Source organism: Nicotiana tabacum, chromosome 4 (genome assembly GCF_000715075.1).
Source record: "Nicotiana tabacum cultivar K326 chromosome 4, ASM71507v2, whole genome shotgun sequence".
Lineage (NCBI taxonomy): Eukaryota > Viridiplantae > Streptophyta > Magnoliopsida > Solanales > Solanaceae > Nicotiana > Nicotiana tabacum.
Genome location: NC_134083.1, coordinates 115,449,653 through 115,472,610, shown reverse-complemented (window position 1 = coordinate 115,472,610; position 22,958 = coordinate 115,449,653). Strand labels below are relative to the sequence as shown.

At 39.9% G+C, this 22,958-nt stretch overlaps 1 long non-coding RNA gene across 1 annotated transcript; it reads left to right on the top strand.

Annotated features, from left to right (window-relative positions):
- The first annotated feature begins 15,847 nt into the window (after positions 1–15,847).
- LOC107822576 (uncharacterized) lies at positions 15,848–20,145 on the top strand. The gene is made up of 2 exons (XR_001656350.2): positions 15,848–16,266; positions 19,839–20,145. It is a non-coding gene; the product is annotated as an uncharacterized LOC107822576 (long non-coding RNA).
- Positions 20,146–22,958: the final 2,813 nt, after the last annotated feature.

Genomic DNA, 22,958 nt, shown 5'->3' with positions numbered 1-22,958 from the left:
GAAATGGTTATTGGGATGTGGAATGGTTGATTGCACCTTGGTTATGGCCTATTCCGGTTGTGGTATATTGTGTTATTTGCTTCTCTGTGGTTATGGTCATGCACCTTGGGTACTTAATGTCAAATTGCGCGTGGTTGTTGATTTTGAGCATGTTGGCTGGAGGTATTTCATACGGACCAGTGTTTGGATGGGGTCAGGCATTATAGCAGAGTTATATCGGGATATGATCCTTTGTGTTAGATTCATGTGTTTTGCTTGTACGGTGTGTGATGGGTTCTTAGCATTTGCATTGTAGTGGTACGTGTTGAGCTTGCGGGGCGGTTCTCTCATTTGAGTTATTTTCCATGATTGAGTACCTTTGAATTGTTGCGTATTGGTGCACGGATTACATAGTTTGTGGCTCTGGGTAGTATTGGTGTGGCATGTCAGTAGGGTAGCTTGTATTTGAAAAGACGAGGTCGTCGAACCTAGAATGGGTGCTATCGGATTTGATTGCGGTATATTTGGAAGGACAATGTCCCTGATCGGCTTAGAAATTGGCTATATTTCTTGTCGAATGAGAGGGAACTCTATGACTTGTTGATCTGTTGAATGGTTATGAGTTTCTGCGTCTTTCTTTCATCAAAAGAAGTGTACGAAGGTTTAGAATAAGGTTCTTTTGATATGAGGTTTATTACCGGTACCGGGTTTTTTTAGCAGTAATTGTGATCAGAAGTTATTGCTATAAGTACGCGAGTTATGCGGTATATCATGTGATTACATCTTGGGTTATGGTTATTGTTGATACAGCTTATTCAGACTTATACAGTGTGTAGATGCGAGATTCAGATCTTATAAGAAATTCCAGATGTTGGAAATTGGATTCTGTGGTTTACGGGTTAAGGTTGAAGTAATGATCTTTAGTTATGTTGCGTTGTCAGGCCTACATGGAATAGGGTGATGTGGGATCACCCCCACGTATGTGCGTGGTAAGGTTACACAGCGATTTGATAACTTTGGAACGACTCTTGGCACGTTCGAGGACGAACGTATGTTTAAGTGGGGGATGATGTAACGACCCGATCGGTTGTTTTGAGCAATTGCACTTCACTCAGCAGTTTGAGGGCATGAGTAGCTCCGTATGATGTATTATGACTTGTGTGAATCATCGGTTTTGGGTTTTCAGGTTATTCGGAATTGATTTGGAAGAATGAATTTCATTGTTGAAGCTTTAAGTTGGAAGATTGACCAAGTTTGACTTTTGTGAATTTGACCCCGAAACACAGTTTTAATGGTTCCGTCAGGTCCGGATGGTGATTTGGACTCGGGCGAATGCCCGGATTTACATTTGGATATTTCTAGAAGGATTCGGCACTAATTGGCGAAAGTGGGAAATTTGAAGGTTTGGAAAGTTCACAAGTTTCACCGGGAGTTGACTTTGATGGTATCGGACTCGGATTGTGGTTTCGGGAATTTGAATAGCTTCGTTATGTCATTTAGGATTTGTGTGCAAAATTTGAGTTCATTCCGTGTTGATTCGATATGTTTTGGCACGAATTTTGGAGATTTCAAGTTCAAAGTTCATTTAAGTTTGATTTGAGGTGTGATTCATTATTTCGATGTTGATATGTGTGATTTGAAGCCTTGAGTAGGTTCGTGATACGTTATGAGACTTGTTGGTATATTTGGACGGGGTCCCGAGGGGCTCGGGTGAGTTTCGACCCATTTTGTTGCATCTTGCATTTGGCTAAGGCTGCTGCTTCTGGTGTGGTCGCAGAAGCGACGTCGCAGATACGAGTTATTCTTTGCAGAAGTGAACAAGGACAGCTGGGCGTGAGAGTTGCAAGAGCGGGTGCATGGGTGCATCTACGTGACCACAATTGCGGTTCAATATGCGCAGAAGCGAGGGGTCGGCTGGTTAGTGGTTATCGCAGAAGTGAAAATTAGTTGCAGAAGCGACTCCGCAAAAGCGGTTGGCATGTCGCAGATGCGACGAGGACTAGGCAGAACAGTATTAAATCGAGGCTTTGGTTCTTCTATCAAATTTTGAGATTTGGGGCTCGGATTGAGGCAAGTTTTGAAGTGATTTTCATCACGTGGATTGGGTAAGTATTCTACACTCGGTTTTGATTATGTTTCGTGAATCTATCTTCATTTTTGGCAATTGGTTGATGAATTTTAAAGAGGAAATTGGGGGATTTTGTCTAAAATATCATAAAGCGAATTTTTGAGTTTTGAACATTGATTCGGAGTCGGATTTAAGTGAAATTAGTATGGTTGGAGTCGTAATTGAATGAGTTATCGAATTTTATAAGTTTTGCCGTGTTCTGAGGCGCAGACCAGGGTTGGACTTTTGGGTTGATTTTTGGGCTTTTGATTGAAGATTCGACCTTTATCAATTGGGTTTGTTTCCTTTGGCATTATTTGATGTAATTGAGTTGCTTTTGGCTAGTTTTGAGCCGTTCGGAGATCGGTATGCGCGGGATGGCATTTTTGGAGCATCGCTTGGCTTGCTCGGTATTGGATTTGGCTTGTTTGAAGTAAGTAACACTTCTATACTTGGTGTTGAGGGTATGAACCCCTGAATATACGTGATATTTATTTGGTATTGAGGTGGCGCACATGTTAGGTGACGGGCATGTGGGCGTGCACCGTGTGAATTATAACTCGGTTATTTCTGTGGTACTATATAGTTACCTAATCTTATTTGTATCTATGAAATCTCTACGTGCTATAGTAATTGAGCTGTGATCCATGTTAGAAACCATGTCTAGGCTATATGCTTATCCTGTTGGGAGCCACTGAGGTCATTTCTGTTGTTGAGTTATTTGCTTACATTGTAATTACATACTCAGTTATAGCATTCATTTTCATATCATATCTCAGTCTCTGTTACTATTTATTGATACATCACATCATCGTTGTGGGCTGATTTTCATGACATTGTGAGCCCGAGAGACTGGAGAGATTAATGACTGAGTGAGGTCGAGGGCCTGATGGAGAGAATATTGATGGGATCGGGATGCATGATGAAGCATGTTTTATTGATTTATGCCATGACTGACTTGTTATAGCGCTTGCGATGAAGGAGCCCCTCCGAAGTCTGTCACCCACAGTGAACGCAGGTACCTACTGAGTGCGAGTGTTGAGTGCGAGTGCCGTGAGCGAGTGCCGAGTGATTGGGAGGACTGAGTGACTGTGAGGACTGAGTGACTGGGAGGACTGAGTGAATTGATACTCTGAGAGTATGCATATGGTTTATCACTGAGTTGCATTGCATTCGACATGCACACTTGACATGCATGCATAGAGATGCATTTTCCTCATGTTGTCCGATATTGCGCATTCATGACTTCACATACACATTGACATGTAGGCATAGACATGTTGGCTATTGGAGTTGGACTCCGATCTTTGTTCCAGCTCGTCACTACTTTCAACCTAAGGTTAGGTTTGTTACTTATTGAGTACATGGGGTCGGTTGTACTCATACTACACTTTTGCACATTGCGTGTAGATGTTGGATGTTGATGTTGTTGTGCACGGCGGGAGCTGGATTTGAAGATGTACCTGCATTTTGGTCAAAGTTGCCTCTTGATCTTGGTAGCTTTAGAATTTTTATCTGTTCATGTATATTTCAAACAGATGATGTACTTTATTTCATACCAGCTTTGTAAATTCTAAATCTTAGAAGCTCATGATTTGTACTACCAGTCCTTGGGAAATTCTTGTATAAAAGCGGTGTATTATGATTTCTTTTCTTAATAAATCTCATTAAATTAGATAGTTATTAATTGGCTTACCTGACGGCTTGGGTTAGGTGCCATCACGATTAGCTGAATTTTGGGTCATGACAAGTTGGTATCAGAGCTCTAGGTTCATAGGTTCTACAAGTCATGAGAAAGTGCCTAGTAGAGTCTTGCGGATCGGTATGATGACGTCCATACCTATCTTCGGGAGGCTATAGGGCATTTAGGATAAACTTCTCATCTTTCTTTCCTTATCGTGTGGCATTGATTCAACTTAAAGCATAACTCTTTGAATTCCTTCCACGCATTCGTATGCGCATATGAGCGCTCAGTATCAGTTGTGCATCGACGGCTTGTGATTCCATGGATAATGTACGAGATGTGATTTTTGTGTGCTGATAATGGGCCAGGCTGAAGGACTTGAGGCTGGGTTTTGACCGTAGCTTGAGCACGGGGATTCTGGTTGTGCAAGCACGTGCTTTTGGATTAATATGTCTGGTAGCGTCCCTATGAGTAGAATTTGTGACTCGATAAGTGGCTAGATGGCTATATGATGAGTATGTTTTGACTGCGGGATGTGTCCAGATGGTTTGATTGTGACGATAATAGTTTGCTCTAAATGTAAAAAGGACTATTGGGTGCTAGATTACTATCTTGATGTGACGTATGGTCTCGAGTTATGAGTGTGTTGGAAAATATTTCATGTTGTTTAATCGTGGAACGAAGTAGTGTCTTGTTGTGAGTTCAGACTCAGGAAGATTAAGTGATGGCGTAGTAATCCTGGCTGTGAAAAGGTATGGCAAGATGTCAATTTGAGGCTAAGCATGTGCGTTATCTCCTACAGTGTAATCTACGGAGATGTGATCCTTATAATATTTTGTGGAGACTTTTTTTCTACCAGTGGATTATATTTGCACGATTTGAGTTCGGGTTGGTTGAGAACGTTGACCTGACCATCACTAGGTTGAATGCGAGATTTGAGGTATTAGATGGTTTGTGTTACATGAGCTTATGAAGGATTGAGTTGAACTTCAGTGCGGGATTATGGCAGTAATAGAGTATGGGTATTATGAGTTATCGAGTGTTTTATTCTATGGCTTTGAGCCAAGTGGGGGAGTCTGCTATCGACGATTTGATTGCGTGGTTAAGTGTTGCACTGATTTTGGTTTGAGGCATACTTGTGAATCAGTTGTGACTTGCAGAGGTTGAGATCGAGAATGACTCGAGTAAAGGAATTTCTTGATACGGGTTATATTACACTTTATGGGTATATGGAAATCATGGAATGAGTTGAGTTGTTATTCGTGACAGACGTAGTGTGCATGGCATATGAATTTGCTCGGTTGCGTTAAGATAGAGTTTCTTCTTTAGATGTTGTTGTGCTAATGGGGCACATGTCGTTCGGCCTGTTTGGGCGGTGCAATTGAGATTTGAGCAGAGCGGATATCTCTCGAGAAGGTTCTAATGGATTCAAGATTTATATGTGGCAATTGAGAATTTTCCAGACTTGTATATGGCTAGAATCTGAGATTTGCATCGGATGGTGTCGGGACTTGCGGTATTTCTATATCATTATGAATTTTATATTTTAGTATCAGGAAGGTGATGGAAACGGCTTTAGATTCACAGAAGGTCTTCTTATAGTGGGTGTCTCGGTTATGGTACTTTAGGGGTGCTTAAGAGGGAATACATCAGCTTATGGGCCTTAGGGCGGTGTGGTTTTATGCTAGGATCTCGTGGGGTGAGTTTTGGTTAAGGAACGTGGTGTTCTGGCAAGGGAAGTGTCCATTTGAGGGTTAATCGGAATGAACTCAGAGAAATAGGACAACTTAGTAATAGCTTGGATCAGCACGGTAATGGATATGATCGGTTCTTTGGGTACTTATGATATGGTGAGCCTCTATAGGTGTTTCGTGGCAATGCTCTTGGGTTTTGGCGACCTGTGTGACTTGGTTGAGTTAGAGGGATTCGGTTCTGATTGATGGGTTATGTGCAAATGGATTTCTAAGTGTTCTCAATGGTTTCTACCACGGTTCGAGGTATATATTTCCTACTGGCGTGAGGAGCATGTGCGTGTTGTGATTTTCTCCTGGATGAGATCAAATGGGAGGTTCATGGCTAACTGGGAAGGTAGTTTGCTTGTGACTCAGATTTGATTATGAGATTCTCGTACTTTTCATATAATGGCATGATAGCTGTGGTGTGTTGTATGGGATTGAGGTTGGTATGTACAAGGTCACAGTCAGCTCTAAAGGGAAGATCATAAATTCTTAGACGACATGGACGGTTTTCGATGTTTAGATGGATGCCATAATTACTTGGTAGTTACTGAAAAGGGTGCGTATTTCAAAAGGCGCACTGTATGTTGACTTACGGATGCTTTATTGGTATTGATGTACTCGCCTGGTTGATTGACTGTTGATATTCAGATTTTGCTATGTGGCACGGAAGAATTTTAGAAGTAATTCTCATGGGATCATCGTGTATGAGAGAGGTGTTAGACATTCGGGCGATGGAGTTTGGATCGGATATGGTGATTCATGTGTTCTATGAACTTGGAGACCAGGAATTCTCAGAAAAAGATTGTTTCGTGGTTGTAGAATGTGAAGATATGGCCGAAGCTAGCCAGATGATAGTATGTGTTATGGTTCAGTCATTCTGAACTTTCGGAGGGTAATGTATCTATTTGTGGATGGCTAGGATTGATCTGGAGGCCCATTTGGTAGGCCTAATGAGGATGTGTATTCTACACTGGTTCAGATTGGTTGACTTTGTACTGCTATAGTTGAGGGATGTGCCATTCGGTTAGAATTGATCTTAGTTGTATTTGATATGTTCTATGAGTTACTCTTCTATGACACGAGGGGCGGTGATTTGTTGGTTATATGCACACATGGTGCAGTCTTGTTTGGATCTTGTAGCGGAATTCGATCGAAATGGTTATTGGGATGTGGAATGGTTGATTGCGCCTTGGTTATGGCCTATTCCGGTTGTGGTATATTGTGTTATTTGCTTCTCCGTGGTTACAGTCATGCACCTTGGGTACTTGATATCAAATTACGCGTATGTTTGAATTGTTGCGTATTGTTGCACGGATTACATGGTTTGTTGCTCTGGGTTGTATTGGTATGGCATGTCAGTAGGGTAGCTTGTATTTGAAAAGATGAGGTCGTCGGACCTAGAATAGGTGCTATTGGATTTGATTGCAGTATATTTGGAAGGACTATAGAATGAGGTCGTCGGTTTAGAAATTGGCTATAGTTCTTGTCGAAGGAGGGGGAGCTCTATGACTTGTTGATCTGTTTAATGGTTATGAGTTTCTGCGTGTTTCTTTCATCAACAGCAGTGTACGAAGCTTTAGAATGAGGTTCTGTTTGATATGAGGTTTATTATCGGTACCGTGTTTGTTTAAGCAGTAATTGTGATCAGAAGTTATTGCTACAAGTACGCGAGTTATGCGATATATCATGTGATTACATCTTGGGTTATGGTTATGGCTGATACAGCTTGTTCAGACTTATACAATGTGTAAATGCGAGATTCAGATCTTATAAGAAATTTCGGATGTTGGAAATTGGATTCGTGTTTTACGGGCTAAGGTTGAAGTAATGATCTTCAGTTATGTTGCATTGTCATGCCTACATAGAAAAGGGTGATGTGGGATCACCCCCGGGTATGTGTGTGGTAAGGTTACACGGTGATTTGATGGCTTTGGAACGACTCTTGGCACGTTCGAGGACGAACGTATGTTTAAGTGGGGAAGGATGTAAAGACCCGACCGGTCGTTTTGAGAATTTGCACTTTGCTCGGCAGTTTGAGGGCATGAGTAGCTCTGTATGATGTATTATGACTTATGTGAATCGTCGGTTTTGGTTTTCAGGTTATTCGAAATTGATTTGGAAAAATACATTTTATTGTTAAAGCTTTAACTTGGAAGTGTTGATCAAGTTTGACGCTTGTGAATTTGACCCTGGAACGGAGTTTTGATGGTTCCGTTAGGACCGGATAGTGATTTTGGACTCAGGCGTATGCCCGAATTTGCATTTGGATTTTTCTAGAAGGATTCGGCACTAATTGGCAAAAGTGGGAAATTTGAAGGTTTGGAAAGTTCACAAGTTTTACCGGGAGTTGACTTCGATGGTATCGGACTCGGATTGTGGTTTCAGGAATTTGAATAGCTTCATTATGTCATTTGGGACCTGTGTGCAAAATTTGAGTTCATTCTGTGTTGATTTGTTATGTTTTGGCGCGAGTTTTAGAGATTTCAAGTATAAAGTTTATTTAAGTTTGATTTGAGGTGCGATTCATCATTTCAATAATGATATGTGTGATTTAAGGCCTCGAATAGGTTCGTGTTACGTTATGAGACTTGTTGGTATATTTGGACGGGGTCACGAGGGGCTCGGGTGAGTTTCGGACGAGGTTCGGACCGTTTCGTCGCATGTTGCATTTGGCTAAGGCTCTTGGTTCTGGTGTGGCCGCATCTGTGGACAATTGGTCGTAGAAGCGACATCGCAGATGTGGGGTCTTCTTCGCAGAAGCGAACAGGGATAGCTGGGAGTGAGAGTTGCAGGTGTGGGAGCATGAGCGTATCTGCGCGACCGCAGACGCGGTTCAATGTATGCAGAAGCGGGTAGGAGATCGCAAAAGCGAGGGGTCGGGTGGTTAATGTTTATCGCATAAGCGAAAAGTTAGTCGGAGACGCGACTCCGCAAAAGAGACTGGGATGTTGCAGATGCGATGAGAACTGGGTATAACAGTATTAAATCGAGGCTTTGGTTCTTTTATCATATTCTGAGATTTGGGGCTCGGATTGAGGCGAGTTTTGAAGCGATTTTCATCACGTGGATTGGGATAAGTGTTCTACACTCGGCTTTGATTATGTTTCGAGAATTTATCTTCATGTTTTGCAATTGGTTGATGAATTTCAAAGAGGAAATTGGGGGATTTTGTCTAAAATTTCATAAAGGGAATTTTTGAGTTTTGAACATCGATTCAGAGTCGGATTTGAGTGAAATTAGTATTGTTGGACTCTTAATTGAATGAGTTGTCGGATTTTATAAGTTTCGCCGAGTTCTGAGGCACGGGCCCGGGTTGGACTTTTGGGTTGATTTTTGGACTTTTGATTGAAGATTCGACCTATCGATTGGGTTTGTTTCCTTTGGCATTCTTTGATGTAATTGAGTTTCTTTGGACTAGTTTCGAGCCGTTCGGAGATCGGTACGCGCAGGATAGCAATTTTTGGAGCATCGCTTGGCTTGCTCGGTATTGGATATGGCTTGTTTGAGGTAAGTAACACTTCTAAACTTGGTGCTGAGGGTATGAACCCCTGAATATATGTGATATATGATTGGTATTGAGATGGCGCACATGCTAAGTGACGGGCGTGTGGGCATGCACCGTGTGAATTGTGACTCGATTATTTTTGTGGTACTGTGTAGTTACCTAATCTTATTTGTATCTATGAAATTTCTACGTGCTATAGTAATTGATTTGTGATCCATGTTAGAAACCATGTTTAGGCTATATGCTTATCCTGTTGGGACCCACTGAGGTCATTTCTACTGTTGAGTTATTTGCTTACATTGCAATTACATACTCAGTCATATGCATTCATTTGCATATCATATCTCAGTCTCTATTACTATTTATTTATGCATCATATCATCATTTTGGGCTGATTTTCATGACATTGTGAGCCCGAGAAACTAGAGAGATTAATGACTGAGTGAGGTCGAGGGCCTGATGGTGAGGATATTGATGGGATCGAGTTGCACGCCACAACAGGTATTATTGAATTTATGATGGGATCGGGCTTCACGTCGCAGCATGTTTTATTGATTTGTGCCATGATTTACTTGTTATAGCGCTTGGGCTGAAGGAGCCCCTCCGGAGTCTGTATACCCCTAGTGGGGGAAGGTACCTACTGAGTGCGAGTGTCAAGTGCGAGTGTCGTGAGCGAGTGCCGAGTGATTGGGAGGACTGAGTGACTATGAGGAATGAGTGACTGGGAGGACTGAGTGAATTGATACTCTGAGAGTATGCATATGGTTTATCGCTGAGTTGCATTGCATTTGACATGCACACTTGACATACAGGCATAGAGATGCATTTTCCTCATATTGTCCGATATTGCGCCGTTCATGACTTCACATACACAATGACATGTAGGCATAGAGATGTATTTTCTTCATGCCATTTGAAAATGAAACATTTACCTGTTGAAAGTTTTGGGAAAAATCACAGTTTTACAAACATACTCATATTTTGGTGATTTCGGTAAAAGATTTGGATTTTCACTAATATACTTGAAAAGCATGCCCATTTTCCGGAACTGTGAACGAGCTGAGCAATATATCTCTGAGTTACTTCTTTAGCACTTTTATTATGTTATTATGAACTGTTGTTGGCTATTGGTGTTGGACTCTAATCTTTGTTCCAGCTCATCACTACTTTCAACCTAAGGATAGGTTTGTTACTTATTGAGTACATGGGGTCGGTTGCACTCATACTACACTTTTGTACCTTGCGTGCAGATGTTGGATATTGATGTTGTTGTGCACGGCGGGAGCTGGATTTGAAGATGTATCGGTGTTCCGGTCATATGTGCCTCTTGATCTTGGTAGCTTTAAAATTTTAATCTGTTTATATATATTTCAAACAGATGATGTACTTTATTTCATACCAGCTTTGTAAATTCTAAATCTTAGAAGCTCATGATTTGTACTACCAGTCCTTGAAAAATTCTTGTATAAAAGCAGTGTATTATGATTTCTTTTCATAATAAATCTCATTAAATTAGATAGTTGTTAATTGGCTTACCTGACGGGTTGGATTAGGTGCCATCACGATTAGTTGGATTTTGGGTCGTGACATGAGAAGATAGCAAAGTTGCAGATTTTATCAGTGAATTTGACATTGTGTACGTGACGCAAAAATCCATTATGGGACAAGCTCCATTTGATCACCTTGCAGAAAACCTGGTAGACATAAAAATGAGCCACTTGCCACATATTTCCCAGATGAAGAGGTATTATTCGCAGGAGAAGACATTTCGGAGTTTTACCCGAGGTGGAGGATGTTCTTCAATGGAGTTGCAAACTTCAAGGGATTAGGGACCGGGGCAGTCTTAGTCTTTAAATCATGACAACATTACCCAATTTCGACCAAGATAAGTTTCCCGTGTACAAATAATATGGCGGAGTACGAAGCGTGCATCCTTGGGATCAAGATAGTGGTCGATATGAACATCAAAGAACTTTTGGTCATAAGAGATTCTGATATGCTCATCTACCAAGTCCAAGGAGAATGGACTACCAAGAATGTCAAGATTCTTTTGTGCTTGAATTGTGTGAAGGATTATGTCAGAAATTCACCAAGTTCGAGTTCAGGCATGTTCCCAGAATCCAGAATGAATTCACCGATACTCTTGCAACATTGTCATCCATGATTTAACACCCGGAAAAGAATTTACATTGACCCTATTGAAGTGGAGATCTGGGACAAACATGCATACTACTTTCATGTAGATGATGAACCATATGGCAACCTTTGGTATCATTATATCAAAGGTTCCTTGAGACAAGAGAATACCCAGAAAATGCTACTACCGGTCAGAAGCGAGCACTAAGGAGACTGGCAAGCCACTTTTTCTTTAACGGGAAAGTTCTATACAGGAGGACCCCGGACTTGGGCCTGTTAAGGTGTGTAGATGATGCTAAAGCGACAAGATTGTTGGAGGAAATACATGCAGGGATGTGCGGGCCTCATAGGAATGGATTCACCTTAGCCAAGAAGGTTCTGAGGGCAGGATACTTTTGGATGACCATGGAAAGGGATAGCATTCGCTATGTGCAGAAATGTCATCGATGCCAGATTCACGGGGATTTTATTAGGATTCCACCAAATGAGCTAAATATGATGGGTTCTCCTTGGTCATTCGCCGCTTGGGGCATGGATGTGAACGGACCCATAGAACCGACCACGTCAAACGGGCATCGTTTTATCCTAGTGACTATTGATTATTTCACCAAATGGGCTGAAGTTTCTATATATAAAGTCGTTACGAAGAAGGTGGTGGCAGATTTCGTTCGTAACAACATAGTATGATGATTTGGGATCCCAAAGTCAATTATAACTAACAATGCAGCCAATATCAACAGTAATTCATGAGGAAAATTTGTGAGAAGTTCAGAATTGTTCATTGCAATTCCATAGCATACAGACCGCAGATGAATGGAGTAGTTGAAGCAGCCAACAAAAATATCAAGAGGATCTTGAGAAAGATAGTAGACAACCACAGAAAATGGCATGAGAAACTATCATTAGCACTACTTGGTTATCGCACTACAATGAGGATGTATAATGGGGCAACACCATACATGTTGTTATATGGTACATAAGTTGTAATACCCGCAAAGGTAGAGATACCTTCTTTAAGGATTATCCAGGAGGCCAAGTTAGACAACGCAGAATGGATACGTATCAGGCAGGAACAACTAATTCTTATTAATCAGAAGATGATGGATGCAGTTTATCATGGTCAACTTTATCAAAATAAGATGTCCAAGATATTCAACAAGAAAGTGAAACCTCGACAATTCACACCGGGGAAGATGGTCTTAAAGAAGATATTTCCCTATTAAGAGGAAGTTAAAGGAAAGTTTGCACCAAATTGGCAAGGTACATATGTGATCCATTGGGTACTGTCAGGTAGAGCATTATTCTTAACAGAAATGGATGGCAGAGTGAGCACAAAGCCCATCAATTCAGATGCAATCAAGAAGTACTACATTTGAAGACCACTAAGTTAGGTTTTTATGTAACAGAACTACGCTTGACCTGACTTCCCGCGGTGGGATACATAGGCAACCCACGTAGGGTCCGGTCCTATTTGTAATAGAAAATCTAAATATTATTTCCATGTATTCGGAACTACGCCATGAATTGATTTTCTTTTATGGGAATACGTAGACAATCCACATCAGATTCAGTCGTTTATTGTAATATGTTTTGACCTGATTCTGTTTAGATTGTAGGCAGTCTGAGTCAGACTCCGTCGTATCACTTTAAAATATCATTTTTTTTTCTTCATTTCTACACCTATTGTAATTGAACTACGTTTTGACTTGATTCCGTTTGAATACGTAGGTGGCCTGATTCAGGCTCAGTCACTTCAATGTTTTATTTATTCATACCCTCGAACTAGGTTCAGGCCTGATTCCTTTTGGATACGTAAGCAACCTGAAACGGTTCGGTCAATACCCTAGGAAAGCCTTTGTAATGTATTGTCCAAATTAGGAAATGATTACATCCCAAAAGGAATTTGTCATCAGGGGCACATCTAGAAAGGCACTGTCAGCGAATGAGAGTCATCAAGATATGATATTCGCATGAAAGTCTAGGGGTTTCTAAACATTTCATAGTTCGGAACAACGACGTTTATCGTAGATATAAATGATTTTTCTAAATTATTTTCTAAAAAATGCATGTCCTACTTTTCCACCTACCAAGCCTCATGGCATAACTCACCATAGTCGGAAGTAGCGTGAAGGAATCTAGAGCAAGACAAGTTTACGGTCAACACAAATAAACACCCCTCCCCACTAAGAAATTTTCTTTGAACGTAAGATTGACATTGGCCAGATAACGTCATCTAGAATCGGAATCATTGCCAAATTCACGACAATCTCATGAGCTTTCGACTCTCTTTTACCTCATTATTTAATTCATTTCAATCTCATAACTTTTAACTTTTGCAGGTATCCCGGAGCCAAACCTCCAATATAACTAGAGTTGCCCACTTGCTCTGCCAATCGGAGTCTATTGTACAGATCACACCGTTCGCTCTGTCAATCAGAGTATCTTGTATAGATTGGACTGTGTGCTCTGCCAATCAGAGCACCTTGTACAGTCATATGTTAGCTCTGCCAATGGAAGCACAGTGTACAGATCGCACCACCCGCTTTGCCAATTGGAGCCCATTGTACAATCGCAAGGTCCGACCAGGACACACCATTGGTTGTAAAGCTATCACGTCGCTCCGCCAAATCGGATATTTCAAATAGATTATTGCAAACCTCGTCGCCAGCTTCGCCAATCGAAGGATGGTTCATTCAAATTATGTCATACGTCTCGCCGATCAGCGGCCGCAAATCTAGTCCCACCAACCAGAGGGGCCAAACTTAGAAAAATGGTTCTGCAGTCAAGAGTATCGCTTAGGCATGCTCTCTTCTATCCTTATTTTATTTTGAATGTTTTGACATTTTCATTATGCAACTTACATGCGCTTTTACATTCTCATTAATTTAAAATTCCAAACCTCTCGCCACGTGGGGATTCAAATTCAAAGATCAAAATCAAAGTTCAAAGTCAAACACTCCACCACTTGGAGATTCAAATTCAAACATTCCTCCATGCGAAGGCTTAAAGCCAAATACTCCATCACTCAGAGATTCAAAGTCAAAGTTCAAAGTCAAAATTCAAAGTCAAAATTCAAAGTCAAATGCTCTGATAACTTTGGAATTGTACACAACCTAGCTAAACCTCAAAGTCAAATTTCAAACACTCATTCCCCGAAATCCCAAATAATACTCCACAGCTCGGAGGCTTCAAAAAAAAACCTAATCCCCGGAATCCCAAATAATACTCCACGACTCGGAGGTTTCAAATTCAAATATCCCATCGCCCAGAGATCCCAAATTAAGGCTTGCTGGTAGCCAAGCATTATCATTTCACATATTTACATTATATATCCTTCACAATATATGGGTATGTGTGTATCTTCCCTTTGCAGGTCAGACGCTACAATGTGGAACTACCTCTAAGCAGCAAACCAGGTCATATCACTGATGAGGGACGTCAAACTCATAAGCAAGCCAAGGAATAAGTCTCTAGCTCAACTCGACCAATAAAGTCCGAACTATCAAAATCTCTAATCAAGCTGCGACTCAGAAGCCGTTTTGAATCTCAAAATCTCTTCATTTTACAGTATCATCATAACACAATACTGGGGCAATCCCTGCAAGCATAACTCTCCTCAAATCATCATTCCAAAATTATATATGGCATGATCCTCGTTGAGCCAAGGGTATGTAGGTGATTCAAAAGCCATAATTCGGCCATAATTTCATAGTTCATTGTTTTCACAACCCCATATGCTTTCTTTGCAGTATGTGCCTAAAGTCCGGGCAAAATCGGTCATTGAGTCAATTTCTTTGCCCTTAGAATCTTTTATCATCTTTGGTCAAAGATAGGCAGCTGTCGACGACCAATTTTGGCCCTCCTTTTTTCTAATGAACTTATTACGCTTCTTGATCAAGAATAACATAGTAAGATATTTTTTTAAATTATTATTCAAGTTACCTATTTTTCTAAAACTAATGATGGTTATTAATATTAATCATATGCCCATAATTATACAATAGTAATTTAATCTTAAGATTTACAGTTATATCACCTATGTTATTTTAATTAATTAATCAATCGGCTTTTTGTGATTTTAATATAGATATTATATATTTTAACCATTTTGAAAATATGAAATTAGCTTATAAAAATTTGTTAATATTATATCCGTCAATTATACTTTATTATATCTTATTGGGATTAAAGAAGTTTAATTAATTTAATTATGAAAAGGGATTAATATTTAAATGGATTATACTTGCAATAGATGGATTCTAATTATAATGGCCATATGTTCAATATATTTTCAACCTTTTCTTACAAAAGCCCAATAAAATGGCCCAAAAAGTGTCTTTGACCCGTCCAGGCCCAAAATCAATGCAACCACCCTTTTCTACTTGGCAATTCATGCCATATCCCCTCCATCAATCCCGTTTTGCTACATCAGCAGCTCAAACACACCTCACATGGACCGTTGATCACATTTATCAACAGTCCAGATTAATCATTCTTTTCCCTTTTAATTTTAATTTTGCCAGTTTTAATCTCAACCGTTGGATCAAAATGATCCAACGGCCCCTATTTTATTCCCCATGATTGAATTTCTTTTATCTTTAGTACAAATTTTCTGAGACGTTGATCCATCTCATCCAACGGTCCACTTTTCTTCTCTCACTTAAAACATACCAGACCCCTTAAACCCTAATCACTCCACTCATTTGCCAGCCACCCCATTACCCCTTTCTCTCATCTCTCTCTCATCCTCTCCAACCTTTGAATTCCCTAAAACATATCACAAATGAGTGCAAAATCACTATAAGACCATTGTGAGACCATCATCATCATGTTAGCCGAGAATTCAGCTGAAATTATTTCTATTTCCATCATCTCTTTTAAAATATCAAAATCCAAAATCCTAGATTCAAACATGAAAAACATATGATATCATCATCGCACCTTCATTTTTCAAATCCTCCATTAAAGCTCGCATGTACCCTTCATATTTGGAGGAATCTTGACCTCAACGTGACGTTTGACGACCCAGAGATCAAACGTGGGGACCTATGGGTAAAGGCTTTGTTCAGAGGTCATCGGCTTCAAACGGCTAGTCTATTTCGTCACTTTTGAGAAGGTAAATCTTCACTCTCTTTTCCCTCTGATTTTTTTTTATCTTTTCCCTTGATATCGTCATAAGTTCTTTCATCGGTGCTCATTATTGTTCTTTATTTTCTATCAATTTTGAATTTGAGAGTTCAAAAACACAAACCCTAAAATCCCTAATCTTTGGCTATAAATATCTGCTTTAATGCCTTCACCTAACAATGAATCAACATAAATAAATGCAACTACAATAAAGCTTTAAAATATATGTCTATTTGCTCTCTTTTTTTTAATTCTTTCATCTCTTTCAATTCTAGTCAAGCTAATCTATTCTTGAGCTGACTGTGGGCACTAGTTCCTAACGGCTAAAGTCAAGACCTTGGTTTGCTGCCCTAAGGAAGTCAGTGCGCCTTCATTCAATTCGTTTCAATGATTTAATTTTTTCATAACTTATCATGTGTAGTTATTCTACTTGATTTGTCTAAAGTGTGTTGAATCTTATATTGGCAGCCCTGTTTTTCTCACCTAGTTAGAATGAACATGATATGAAGTATGTTGTGAGATTTATTTACTTAGCATGTTACATGTTCATGGTTTAACAATGATTTTACTTTGTTGGCTAAAACCTTTGTTGCTTTGAAGATATTTGTTTGCTTGTTGGTATGTAAATGATACTTCTTATCATCATACTACTGTTTTGTTATGAAAGTCATGCCTATAAGGCTTAGTGGTCTAAGTTCACAATAGGCTGCTGAAGTTTGTACTGCTTGGACTGTTAGTTTAAACCATTGTTGATTTGAGTTCCTTGTTGTCTTTACTGCAAATCCCACCCTTTTTATCATAATGTTGCCTTGTTGTAGATACCATACCTATAGGGTCCTACTTAAGATCAAAATTTAATCACCCTATTCTGTTTAATAGCTATTATTGTTTTCTTTGTTAGCATGACCTTTGTGAGGTTAATTCTAAGTCTAAAATACTTAACCTAGGCTGCTTGATACTCAATGAAGTGTGATCATGAACTATCCACCTGACTATGTATTTGTTTGTCTCTAAGTCATTGTCCTGCAGCTGGTTTAGTTTCCTTAGAGTTTGAGTTTCTAAGGACTTAGACTCACTAAGTGTAAAGCCATGTGTGTTAGTATTGTGTCTTTGTCTAACCTGAGTAAGGCACTAGGCCTCTGTTGAAACCCAATAAATGAGTACATGTTTGAGTGATTATATTGGCTAAAACTCTGGTAAGTACCTTAGGTAATTTGGAATGACATTCTAGACTTGAAATCGTCTTTAACATAGTAAGTATGCCAAAAGGAGTATACTGTTGACAATATTTACCTATGTGACTCTCATTTGACTATGTTTGTTTGAGACAGTGAAGCTATATGTGTTGTTACATATGAAAGGATTCTAAGTTTCCTTCTAAGCTATTGAAACCATTTAAGGGATTTCTGAGACCTCATAGCCATATGTGATGATGATTGTGCCTTTAGCCATGATTAAAATGATGAGAATATTTGAAACACAAAACATATCTAGCATCCTGTTATCTGTGTCATAATGTTTAGATTTATTCTTCATTCATAAAATGATGTTCTTTGATATGGTGTTATTCTAAAATTACGTGTGCCTTCACCTCACTGAATTCTTAAAATAATATCATGTTTACATTAGGCCTTCTTAAAAGCTTGTTTCATGTTGACTGTTTAGGTCTACCTGGCCAGCAAGTTTAGTTGAAGTTTTGAGTCAATGTTTTGTATTCAAACCTCTATGGAAAAATAAAGTTCAATAGATAATGTCTTTGTTGTGGACCTAATTTCACTACCAAGGGACCCACCCTAGCACAAGCACTGCTTGGGGCCCTAGAGACCCTTGTGAACTCTGAAGTGCCACGGGTTCATAGGACAACCTTGTAAGTGAAAAGTAGTTCACTCTAACCATTGGTTATTGGCTTTAGTTAATCTCTAAAGAGGTATCACAAATAAAATTTGGCTTTTCTTTGTTTATTTTAGATCATACTTATGTTCGTTGTTATGTTTCTGCTTTTGCCTTCTATCTGCAAGTACTAATTAAGTTCCCTCTCTTTTGCATGAGCATATTGGGCCTGCTGAGTTTATTGTAAACTCTGGCCCAAATTCAAATAAATTAGGCCGCCTCTCCTCGTCGCATCCATGTCTGTTGAAGCCTACTACTGATTGAATTTAAATTTGGCCTAAATAATTGCCAGCCCACCACAGAGTCCAGTTCCCTTCCTTTACTTTATATCACTACTGTTGTTAGCCTGTTTCTATATATATGTTGTATTATGAAACTAACAGTGATGTTATGTGATCTTATCTTTGTTGTGGTTGTTTAGAAAATGATCTTAGGATAATCAGAATCTCGTAGGGTAAAAGGTAAATATGATTAAGATAACTTTTTTACTTTATAAGGCTAATAACCTCAAAAACCTGAATATGTATCGTCAACTTTATCAATAATGTTCTTTTTCATTCACTTATGTTTTTCTGACGAGTTTTCTTTAGAAGCGTTTGTAGAATTAAATCAAGTTTAAGCGAAACACTTTTGAAAATTCTTCAGTTGAGTCACTTAGGAAAATTTGGCACAAAACATTTCAGAAAAGGGATGATTGCATGATTCAAAATTGATCTGTAGTTTTATAAGGATGAAAAATTATTTTGGGAAGTCAAATAACTTAGACCAAATGAGTCTTTTGAAACAGTCAAGGTATACACGTTTTGGGTCATAAAGGCTAGCATTAGTATACACATGCATTCTTTTAAACAAGTCATTATTTTGAATAAGTCTTATAACTTAGTTTTAAAATTAGGCATTCTTTTCTAAAGCTATAAACCTATTTTCAAATCAAGCATTTTTAGTAAGACAAAGCATTTTATCACTGTAATTAGGCTTTCATATAGACCCCTTTAGCAACCTTAACAACTACTTGACTAGGATATAAATAATTCTTTCCCCATATTTAGCCTAAGTTTAAAGAACTACTTTAATATGGATTTTAAGGGATGCTACATTTTCCTTAGAATAACTAGAACTCTTACCCGAATTCTCACTGGTTTAGCGAACCATTAAGATGTTGATCTTTATGGACTTATAGGTATCCTAGTATACCTTTAAATATTAGGTGGCCACACTTTTTTTATTAACCTCAAAGGAACCACAAATTGTATTTTGTTTTGACCTGTGCAAAATAGGGTGCAACACCGTGCACTTCCGTTTATATTATATGGTGAGGAAGAAAGTAAAAGTACGAAGGGTGATGCCATGTAATTTATTGAATTCACTACTTTTACTTGATATTTGGAATGTGAACTTGGCTTTGTGGTTTTTGTTAAATACTTTTGAAACATGTTTACTCTGTGATACTTTACTTTACGTTTCTGATTGTTGCCCCTTTCATATATCCCTATCCCGTTTTTACTTTGGTTTCTTTACTTGTTATTCTGTTGCTATTGATATATAACTGCATAGGTTTATAGCAGGTGTCTTGTCTTAGCCTTGTCACTACATTGTTGGGGTTAGGCTCGACACTGATTGAGTATATTGGATCGATTGTACTCATACTATACTTTTTCACTTTTTGTGCAGATCCTGACATTGGTACCAATGGAGTTCTAAGAGGTACATAGCAGCTACCAGGCAGTGATTCAAAGTAGAGCTGCATTCCGTTCGTAGGCCTTAGAATAACTTTCCTAGTTCCTATATACTGTTTCCATTTTATTTCAGACAGTATTGTAATTCCTTTCCAAATATTGTATTTAGTATAATCCCGAAGCTCATGTACTTGTGACTTCACATATTGGGATATTCGCGTTAGATGTTGGTTTTAGACTTATTGTGTTTGTATCAGAATTGCCTTTACGTTTTGTTATTAATCTATTGTCAGTCTTTTATAGAGGTTCTTCCTATTCATCTCTTGTGTGTTGGCTTGCCTAGCAAGCATTGTTAGGCGCCATCACGACCTCGATTGGTTGGGCTTTCGTTCGTGACAAGTTGATATCAGAGAAGTAGGTTGCATAGGTCTCATGAGTCATGAGCAAGCTTAGTAGAGTCTTGATGATCGGTATGGAGACGTATGTACTTATCTTCTAGAGGATATATGGCTTTAGGAAATTTCACTTTCTTTCTTTCTCTATCGTGCAACTTTGTTCTATCATTGAGTTTAAATCAATCTTCTCTTATTCTCTCACAAATGGTGAGGACACGTACGACATCCGTAGTTGACCAGGATTCAGAGCCCCTGACTGTAGCCACTACCAGGGGTAAGGGCCATGACCGAGGTAGAGGCAGAGCTCAGTCTAGAGCACGCGCAACGACACCTGTTGTTGAGCCTCAAATATAGTAGGAGGATGAGATCCCTATTTCGACCGAGCCAGTTGGACCAGCTCAGGTCCCAAAGGGGTTCATTGCTAACCCAGTGCTTCAGGACGCCTTAGTCCGCATGGTTGGCTTGATGGAGAGTATGGCACATGCTGGTGTGTTTCTTGTGGCACCAGCCATTTCTCAGGCCGGGGGAGGATCCCAGACTCCCGCTAATCACACTCTAGAGCAGATGGCTCATAAGTATCAGACCCCAGCAGACCTACCAGTTGGGAGAGTTCAGCCTGTTGTTGCTACACAGTCCGAGCAGAGACCCGCAATATCAGCTGAGGGGATGAAGAGGTTGGACAAGTTCACCCAGTTGTTTCCCCCCTCACTTTAGTGGTATACCTTTTGAGGACCCCATGATTTCTTGGACTGTTTCCACGAGATATTGTACAACATAGGTATAGTGGAGTCCAACAGAGTTGATTTCATAGTGTTTCAGATGCATGATTCTTTCAAAAGGTGGTGGTAGTTGTATGTACAGGGTAGGCCAACAGGTTTACCTCTTCTTACATGGGCTCAGTTCTCGTAGTTGTTCTTAGAGAAGTCCATCCCCTTCACCTAGGGAGAGGAGTTCTGTAGTCAGTTTGAGCGCCTTCAGCAGGGTAGCAGATGTTACTCAGTATGAGACCAGATTTGTGAATTTATCACGCCATGCAGCTATCATAATCCCTACTGAGAGGGAGAAGGTGCGTAGTTTCATAGATGGCCTTATATATGGCATCATTCTATAGATGGCCAGAGAGACCGAGGATGATATTTCTTTCACTCGGGTAGTGGAGATTACTAGGAGGATCGAGCACATCAGAGGTCAGGCTAGGGAGATGACCTCTGACAAGAGGCCGCGTCATTTTGGAGGATTTAGTGGTGCCTCATTTGGAGGCAGGGTTCTTTGGTAGAGGCCATCCTATCAGGTTGGTCTAGTTAGATCTACCCAGTCAGCGACAATGCATATGGATCTCGTCCCAAGCAACTAACATATTGTGTTCCTTTAGCTCTGGTTAGTGCACCTCTGATACAAAGTTATTAAGGTGGTTATTCAAGTCGACAAGTACAGTTCCAGGGTCAGCACTGATGTCAGTCGAGTGCTTGTTATACTTGTGGGGATCTAAGGCACGCCACGAAGTTTTTCCTGAAGTCGTAGAGCAGCACGCCACAGTAGGGCACTCGTGCCATGATTCCAGCACTGATGGCTTCACTACCCCACACAATCAGCTAGAGGCGGGGGTTAGGTAGCCCAAGGTTATGGTCAGATAGTTAGATGTGGAGGCCAGCCAGTGAGAGGACGTCCGAGAGGTGGAGGTTAAATTGGTGGGGCTCGGCCCCGTTGTTATGTATTTCTAGCTAGACCTGAGGTAGAGTCATCTGATCCAGTTATTATAGGTATTATCTTAGTCTGTCATAGAGATGCTTCCGTGTTGTTTTATCTGGGCTCTACATATTCTTATGTGTCTTCATATTTTGCTTCGCATTTGAGTATGCCACGTGATTCTCTTGATGTCCCTATTTCTGTGTCGACACCGGTTGGAGACTCTATAGTAGTTGATCAGGTGTATAGGTCATGTGTTGTTACTATTAATGTCTTTCATATTGTAGTTGATCTTTTGTTGTTGAATATGGTAGATCTTGAGGTCATTCTTGGTATGGATTGGTTGTCCTGGTATCAAGCTATCTTGGACTATCATGCCAATACTGTGACTTTAGCTATGTCAGGGTTGCCTAGATTATAGTGGAGAGGGACTCACAGCCACTCCACTAGCAAGGTTGGTTTCATATTTGAAGTCTCGACATATGGTCCAGAAGGGGTGTTTGGCGTATTTTGCTTATATCCATGATTCTAGTGCAAAGGTTCCTTTTATGGATTCGCTACCAGTTGTGAGTGAGTTTCCTGAGGTGTTTCCTATAGATTTGTCGGGTATGCCACCCGACAGGGATATCAAATTTTCCATTGATTTGGTTCCGGGCACTCCGCCTATTTTTATTCTGTTGTACCGTATGGATCCAACTAAGTTGAAAGAATTAAAGGATCAGTTGCAATATTTTCTTGACAAGAGATTTATTATACCGAGTATTTCACCTTAGAGTGCATCGGTGTTGTTTTCCAAGAGAAAGGTCGGATCAATAAGGATGTGCAAAGATTATCGGCAGTTGAACAAGGTCACCATCAAGAACAAGTATTTGTTGCCTAGGATTGATGATTTATTTGACTAGCTTCAGGGTGCCAAGGTGTTTTCTAAGATTAACTTAAGATTAGTCTACCGTCAGGTGAAGATTAGGGCATCGGATATCCCTAAGACAGCTTTTAGGACTCGATATGGTCATTACGAGTTCTTGGTGATGTTA